The sequence below is a fragment of the Phocoena phocoena genome, chromosome 5, assembly GCF_963924675.1.
Source record: "Phocoena phocoena chromosome 5, mPhoPho1.1, whole genome shotgun sequence".
NCBI classification, from domain to species: Eukaryota; Metazoa; Chordata; class Mammalia; order Artiodactyla; family Phocoenidae; genus Phocoena; species Phocoena phocoena.
The window spans coordinates 29,246,000-29,254,959 of record NC_089223.1 but is presented as its reverse complement, the minus strand read 5'-3'; the positions used below and the strand labels follow the sequence as shown (position 1 = coordinate 29,254,959).

The following is an 8,960-nucleotide window of genomic DNA, read 5'->3' as shown; positions in this document are numbered from 1 at the left end:
ATTCTTGCTCAAGGGAAAAAAAAAAAAACTGCTTCTATTTTCAGTTAACCTATTTATACTCTGAGGCCTAAACCTGCCTAGTGAAACATGGACTCTGGCATCGATGTCCTTTCTAGTAGCCCTACAAAGGTGACTTGAGTGTACAAACTGGCAACAAAATGTGATTGCCTTAAATTATATAAAAATTTTATACATGATCTCAAATGTTAGAATCTTTTTTTAAAACTGAAGTATATTTGATTTACAACATTGTGTTAGATTCTGGTGTACAGCAAAGTGATTCAGTTATATATATATATTCTTTTTCATTATAGCTTATGAAAGGTGTTATGTATAGCTTATACAGGATGTTGAATATAGTTCCCTGTGCTATATAGTAAGTCTTTGTTGTTTATCTGTTTTATTTATAGTGGACTGTATCTGCTAATCCCAACCTCCTAATTTATCCCCCCTTTCCCCTTTGGTAACCACAAGTCTGTTCTGTGTCTGTGAGTCTATTTCTGTTTTGTAAATAAGTTCATTTGTATCATACTTTAGATTCCACAAATAAGTGATAACATATGATATTTATCTTTCTCTGTCTGGCTTACTTCACTTAGTATGACAATCTCTAAGTCCATCCATATTGCTGTAAATGGCAGTATTTCATCAAATGTTAGAATCTTAACCCTGTGATTCTCTAGCAAACAAACACCCCACCCATCTAAGGAAGTGGGCTAATTTTTACCTTTCTGCTTAGCTCACTTCTCTAGGGTGTGAGGGTAGAGAAAGAACTCACGGGAGTCAAAATAAGCTCACGATAATCTGTTTCCATCTAATTAGAATTAATTCACTGATCTCATTGGCTAATTTTTCAGAAAATACAAGGTAAAAATCATGTCATTTTTGAAGTGGCTTCTGAATTTGTTTGCCTCATGAAAAGTATAGAACTTACTCAAAAAACTCCAGTTGAAACTGTCAACATCCTTACTCCGTCATGTTTCTGACACCTTGAGTACTATTTGAACATGTGGGGCTGACGAATTATAAGTAGAGATAAAATATTTAGAGTCATTATTTTGCTTCATGTCTTGAAAAAACAGAAATGGTGGGAAGGACACAGAAGAAGGAGTCAGAAGAACAGAAGGATAATCTTGGCTTTGCCATTTCCTAGTCTCTCAAGCAAATCACTTAACCATTCTGAACTGCAGTGTCTTTATTTAACAAAATACAGATGATGTGTTTTCTCAGTGGTATGGTTTAGCAATTCTGAAAAAAAAATTGTGTATTCTTGGCATGAGCAAGTAGGTCAGTATATTGAGGATAAGGGGAGTCAGGTTTTTTCATTGTAAGAAAAGGGGGTTACAAACAGGAAAAGGGAGAAACAAGAAGGAACCCTGGAATGTTGGGTTAGTACTGGAGGTATCAGGATGAATTCATTTTAGGAGAGCAAGAGTGACAACGAGAGAACAAAAGAGAGAGAGAGGAAAACAATCAGAAAAAGAAAAGGAGGCAGAGGAGGAGAGGAAAGGGGGAGAAGGGAGGGAGGAAGGAGGAACGAAGGAAGGAAGGAAGCTAGGTAAGGCTGATTCTAGCATTGAGTAGGAAAAGAACAAGATTCCAGATGTGCCTGGAATAACTTCATGTGCCCCAGGAACCAGGCAAACTGAAGTCCCTGAGAATCTGCAATAATCTTGGAAAGGGATTGTACCATGTGGGTTGGGTGGCTTGAAATACTTATATCTGAATCTCAAAAGACCAGGTTCCAATCTGAACTAAATATAGGGAGGCCAAATTAAGGCATTCTAATGATATTATTTCCCTTAGATTTCCCAGATCTGATGGGACCAAGACCTTTGGGTCTTCTTCTACGTTATCCCAATTATCATGAAGTATGATGTAAAGCAAAAGAAAAAAGGATTTGATTACACCACTTTCTATGTTGCAGATAATTCTCACTTGGAACCCAGTGGAGCTACCTTGATTCTTAATTTCCATTGCATCTACTCGCCAAACAATTTTAAGATTCAGTGATGGCTTCTCATTACTCTTAGAAGAACAGTCAGACCCCTTACCATAGTCTGTAAAGCCCTGTACAATGTGGTTCCAGCCTTGGCACTCAGACCCAGCCCCATATGCCTTGGCCACCCCACACTACACTGACGTGTCCTTGGGTTAAGCTTTGTCCTCCCTCAGGGCCTTTGCTTATGCTGTTCCCTCTGCTTGGGATGCTCTTCTCTACCCTCTTTGTTGAGCTAACTCCTATTCTTACTTGTAATATCAGCTTAAAGTTCGTTTCCTAAAAGATGCCCTCCCTATCCTACTAGTCTAGGTTTCCTAGTCTTCTCCTTTTACATATTTAACAAAATTGACATTTAAATATTTGTTTTTACAATTATTTGTTTTATTTCTGACTCCACACAAGATTTATAAGCTTTATAAGATCAGGGATAAAACAGTGCCTTGCTAATGGTAGGGGCTCAATACTTGTGGAAGGAAAGAAAGTCAAGAGATAAATAATTCATTGTGTTTGTGCCATAATGTTACTTCTGGAAAATGTTAAAATTTCTAGGAAGGTTTGTTTGTTATATTATTTCACTTTTAAAGTAATTATTATTCTATATTAAAGTCATTACAAATGGAAATATTTAAAATTAGTATGTGGTATATATATACAATGGAATATCACTTGGCCATAAAAGAGAATGAAATAATGCCATTTGCAGCAACATGAATGGACCTAGAGATTATCATACTAAGTGAAGTAAGTCAGAACGGGAAAGACACATATGATATGATATCACTCATATGTGGAATTTAATTTTTTTAAAATGATATAAATGAACTTATTTACGAAACAGACTCACAGATTTCGAATTTAGGATTACCAAAGGGGAAATGTGGTGGGGAGGGATAAATTAGGAGCTTGGTATAAACATACACACACTACTATATATAAAATAGTTAACCAACAGGGACGTACTGTGTAGCACAGGGAACTCTACTCAATATTCTGTAATAACTTATATGGGAAAAGAATCTGAAAAAGAACAGATACATGTATATGTATAACTGAATCACTTTGCTATACACCTGAAACTAACACAACATTGTTAATCAACTATACTCCAATAAAATTTTAAAATAAATAAAATAAAATTAGTATTTCACCCAAAATTTTAGTTTATCTGTTGCTTTCTTTACAATCATGAACTCTAGTTTTACAGGCACACAAAGTATTGTGCTGGTAAATGTTTAGCAACTGGCACTTAAAGTGTGGGTCTAACATGAACATTGATTAATATTTTCATTTACATTAAAGCTTAAGACAAAAGAGTGATAATGTAAGATCTTCCCTCATTTGTCAGTGAGAAGAGCACATTTTTGGCTAAGTTTTCAAATACTGGCAAAATATTGCTTCAGTTTTTAATTCCACTTACAATGTAAGGACAACAGATTGGACACATTTCAAGTTTAATAACATTATTAACATATTCTCTGCCACTTTCTTAAGTCTAGACAATCAGCATGACAAAAATAACCAACCCTGATTTGTAGCATTTGCCAGTCTCCATGGTGTAAATGCTGCTGTCATGGCCAATTTCAAACCATCCGTGAGGTACCAAATAAGACATGCGCAGTAGTGGCCAGCACATAGTATTTCCACTATACAGATATCTGTTTAATTTTTCATAATGACCGTGTTTAACAACTGGTTTGCAAAATCCCTGAAAACGTAGCAGTTGGTTCTCAAAAACCTACAATACAAGTCAGCTCCAGCACATCACTGTGTATCCATCCACACATGTACATACACAGTGTGTGCATATACTTTTACTGTAGACACAATTTGTGTTCTACTTTTTCCATTTGGTTTTATTTCATTTTTCCATTATTAAATTTAGTAGTCCACTCATTGGTATACCAGAAATATATTTAAACATACCTCTTTTGTTAGGAGCTTAGTTGATCTGTGATTTTAACTTATAATCTATATTAAATATATGTGTACAGTGTAATTTTTTCCTCTGTAGAAATATGTACCTGAAAACACTTTGAGGAATGAGAGTATGGATAAAAATATTTTTATGACTTTTGCTCTTGTAATGATCTAGAAAGATCCACATTTTATTTAGTTGGTATTTCCACATACAGAAATGTTCCCATGGCCCCAAGGTTTAGAGGGAAATTTATAATCCAGTAGCATTGTAGGACCACATTGATCATTGACATCAAACTTACCCTAAGTAACAATGGTTATACTGGTAAACAAGTGCTAATGTTTTTATTTGTTTTGGGGAAAGAGACAGTGCATTAATATTTTGGGGGGTGTGTGGAGAAGGCCACATGGGGATCATGACCAGTTTCACTGCAGTCATTGTCACATGACCTACATTAGCTAAATGGCACCACCTATCCAATGTATAAATGTCTTCTCTTCCCTGAGATTGATTCTTCTGGGTTATGACTCTTCTCTAGTTCCTATAAGAAACTAGCCCCAATCCTGCCCCACACCGCAGACTTCACATAACACGGCAACTTCAATATACTCAGGCTGTTCTTGGCTTGGCTTTGAACCACTTGTCACCACCCTTCCCTCAGAATACACTCTGTCCTCGTCCCCCTGCTTGCCTTCTGACTGAATCGCACTTTTCCTCACTTTCAGCCTTTCCTGATGCCTGGAAATGTCTTGCTGGTTCAGATCATAGGGCATACCAGACCCAGTTTGGTTTCTCTTGTACTTACACCACACTGGAGGAACTTGCATAAAAACCACTTGTGACTGATGGAGTGTTCGGACTCTCCATTACAGAGTCTCTCTTCCTCTCCTGCTCTTTCTTACGGTGCAAACATGCATGTGTTCAGCTAACAGATATTTATCTCAGATGCAGCTGAGATAGTGTGACAATAAGATAGACAAGCTTGATGCTGTAATGGAGCTAACATTCCAATGTGGAGAAAAACAACTAACAAGCAAATGCATAAATACCCAAAACTTTTGGATAGGATCATGACTATTAAAAAAAGAAAAGAAAAAGAAAAAGAAAAAGCACGTAGAGCAAAAGAGGACCAGGTGGGTGGGTGGAGCACAATATCAGATGAGTTGGTAAGGGGTCTCCGAGGCAGTGGCACTTGAATGCCTGAATGGCTAATGGGGCCAACCAGATGACATCTGAAGGGAATAATACTACAGATGGAGGGAACAGCAAATGCAAGTGATCTAAAACAAAAATGAGCCTGATGTGTTGAAGGAGAAGAGGCCCAGTGTGGCTAAAGTGTAGCTAGAGAGGGAGAGGGTAGTATGAACTGGGGTCATAGATGTAGGCAGAGTCCACACCACAAAGAGCCTTATAGGCCATTTGATTTGATTCTCAGTAAAAGTGGAAGCTACTTAAGGATTTGGGGTTGGCTTATATTTTAAAGTGGGATGAAGGAGTTTGGAAGCAGGTAAGTCAGTTCTGTGGCTAGTTCCGCAGTCCAGGTGAGAAATGATGCTGGTTCTGAACTTTGCACTGTGGGAGCAGCTGTGGAGCTGGAGGGAAGTGGACAGGCTTGGAATATGTTTAGAAGTGGCGCTAACAACCCTCTACTTATGAACTGAATGTGTGGGTGCAAAAGAAGGCGCGGAATCAAGGAATAGCAGTATTTGGGTTTGAGCAACTCTGCGTAGATGGTTATTCATTTACACAGTGGGGGAAATCTGAGTAGCAGTCATTTTTTTTGTTGTTTGTTTGTTTGTTGATTTAGAAATCAGGAGTGTCATGCTGGACATGCCGAATATGAGATGCAAAGTGTTGATGTGGAGTAGACACAGATCAGCATAAGTATGGAACTCAGAGGAGAGGTCAGGGCTGAGGATATAATTTTAGGAGCCATCAGAATAGAGACGATATTTAAAGCTGGGGGTTGCATACACTGCTTTGGAGGGAGTGTGTCATCAAAGAAGAGGGCAGGGGAGAAGGAACCAGCAAAGAAGATTGAGAAGAAGTAGCCACTGAGGGAGTGGGGACACCAGGAGGAGTTAGTGGGTGGTGGAGAGCAAGAGGAGAAAGTGGTAAATGGTGTCGCATGCTGTTTAGAAGTAAAAGAATGTCAAGTTGAGAACGTTTCATGAGCTGTGGCAATTTGGAAGTTGGGAACTTTGACAAGAAGAGTTTCAGGGGGGTGGAGGTGGGAGAATACTGATGGGAGGACAGTGAGAGGAGCATGAATATGAACTACTTTTATTTGGGGGTACAAATTTTGCTGTGGAGGTGTGGCAGAGATACTACTTGCCTTCTTCACTCTTCACACCTATCTTCCCCTTTTACTTTAGAAGCAAAGCCTCTTTACCTTGTCTTTGCTGCCTGGAACAAAGGCTTCATTTTCCAGCCTCCCTTGTAGTTGAAGACTGAAATGTGGTCCTAGGACTAGGTTCTTGACATAGTATTTCTAGGCAAGCTTCTTTTTTTTTTTTTTTTGAAAAGATTAAAATTCCTTAATTTTTTATTCCTGGTACTGCTACCACAATTTACAGGGCAATATACCTGATATAATGAAAAGAGAAAGAAAAAGTCAAAGCTACAACAGATAAAAGAGCTCAGGGATGTACATATAATTGACACTACATTGCATTCATCAATAGCTGCACTTTTTGCAAACTGTGGCCATGAACAGTTGTCCTGAACAAGAAGGGTTTCCTGTTTAAGCTGCAGTAACTTTTCTGACTAAGGATCATCATTCCTTCTGTGGCAGAGTTTTGCAGTTCCTCTAATGCATTTGGGACGACTGTCTCAAAGTAACCTGCAGCTTTCCTGACAACTCCTTGCTCTCTCCTGCTAAGAACTGTAGCCCTTTTCTTTGGAGTTTTTAGAACCTTCTGCTACCCCATCCACCACTTTCACCACCAGATCCATAGCCATCACCATCGGGACTTCCCAAGCTTCTTCCACCAAAACTGCCCCCCTTCACGGATCCATAATTTGACTGCTGTTGTCCACTATAATTTCCAAAATCATTATAGCTCCCACCACCACCATAGTTACCTTCAAAATTTCCTCCTTCATTGTAACCATCATATCCTCCACCACCGCCACCATATCCACCACCTTGGTTTCCATATTCTGGCCCACCACCACCATAGCCTCCTCTACTACTGTAACCAGGATCACCGCCATAGCTACCACCGTCGCCTCCAAATCCATCATATCCGCCATCACCTCCTCCATGACTACCTCTGCTGCCACCACCTCTACTACCATAGCCTCCTCTTCCACCAAAGTTTCCACCACGGCCAGTTACCTCCACTGCCTCCAAAGTTTCCTCCATGACCCACAAAGCTGCCAGATCCACCTCCACGACCTCTTTGTGATCCAGCAGACTGCATTTCTTGTTTAGAAAGGGCCTTTTTCACTTCACAATTATGCCCATTAAGAGTGTGGTATTTCTGAACAACAACCTTATCAACTGTATCATGATCATCAAAAGTCACTCTCTTTTTTTCACTCTGCCTGTATTCCATAACTTCTATGGTTTCAATCTTGCCATACTTTTCAAAGTAGTCTCTCATATTATATTCTTCTGTATCTTCTTTAATACCACCAACAAAAATTTTCTTCACTGTTAGATGGGCACCAGGCTTTACAGAATCCTCTCTAGAAACAGCTCTCTTTGGTTCCAGTACACGCCCATCAACCTTGTGTGGCCGAGCACACATTGCTGCATCCACCTCTTCAACACAACAGTAAGTCACAAAACCAAAGCCCCTGGAACATTTTGTTTGGGGGGGGGGGTCTCTCGTCACCACACAACCTGTAAGTGTGCCCCATTTCTCAAAATGTTCTCTTAAGCTATCATCTGTAGTTTCAAAGCTCAGACCACCAATAAACAGTTTTCTCAACTGTTCTGGTTCCTCTGGATCATGGACCTCCTCCCCCTGCGGCAGCGGCGATGGCCAGAGTCGGGCTGGGGGCGACTGGGTGGTGATTTTACCTCCATTTTGAGACCGGACTCGCCTAGGCAAGCTTTTTAAAAGGAAGCAATTCAGCTGGGAGGAACACCACTTTCGCGTTTTTCCTGCTGCCTGGAATGTGGGGTGTGATGACTTTACCTCAAGAGCAGCCATCCTGAGCCATGAGGTAATTTAGAGCACAACATCCAAATCCAATGCAGTGGAAAAAATGGTAGAAGGAGTCTGATCTCTGATGACTCAATGGCTTGCCTGTTTTTGCACATCTTTAGTGTGAGAGAAGAAACACTTGCATGTCTTCCCCTCTTACATTAACCAAATCTATTCCTAATTAATACAGAATCAAAGCAAAGAAATGGGTTGTGGGTTGGAGATAGGCATGAGGTCAATAGAGGTTTTGTTTGCTTGTTTTAAAATCGAACAATTCACTGGGTAGGAATTAGATACTCTGATCTGTTCTTTGGAAAAATTCCACAGTTATTCAAGATACCTGTTATAAAAGTTTTTGTTTCTGGATTTAGATTTAGTGTATCAGTCAGGGTTCTTGTGTCCAAGCTATAGAAACTGACTCTGGCTGGTTTAAGCAGAAAAGGAAATGCCCGAAGGCAATCAGTGCCTAACTGAATTGTGGATGGCTGGGAAGTCAGGCTTGGACAATAGGTAGAAAGAGGCAGGCAGGACACAGGACCACAGATACAGTCATGTCATGGAATCGGTCTGTTAGGGACACCATAGCCATTGCTGATGAACTCCAGATGCCCCTTCTGCCCACACCACTCCTGGAGGCTGAATGCTATTGCCAAATAGATTCTCTGCCACCATCCCCTCCTTCTTTGTGTCATAAGTGCCTTCTTCAAAATCTGTGATGGAGTAACTGATTGACCTAACTTATGTACCCTTCTAGCTGCCAGGGAAGCTGGGAAAGAAACATTCTGGCTTTTTTAGACCTCTAGAGTGAGAGGTGCCTCCCACAAAAAGTCATATAGGGGTTCAGATGCCAGGTGAACAAAATAATAATTAAAAATACCAGCAA

General features: G+C 39.9%; 1 pseudogene; it reads right to left on the bottom strand.

The window, feature by feature from the left end:
- Window positions 1-6,828: 6,828 nt before the first annotated feature.
- LOC136123607 (heterogeneous nuclear ribonucleoprotein A3-like) lies at window positions 6,829-7,956 on the bottom strand (annotated as a pseudogene).
- Window positions 7,957-8,960: the final 1,004 nt, after the last annotated feature.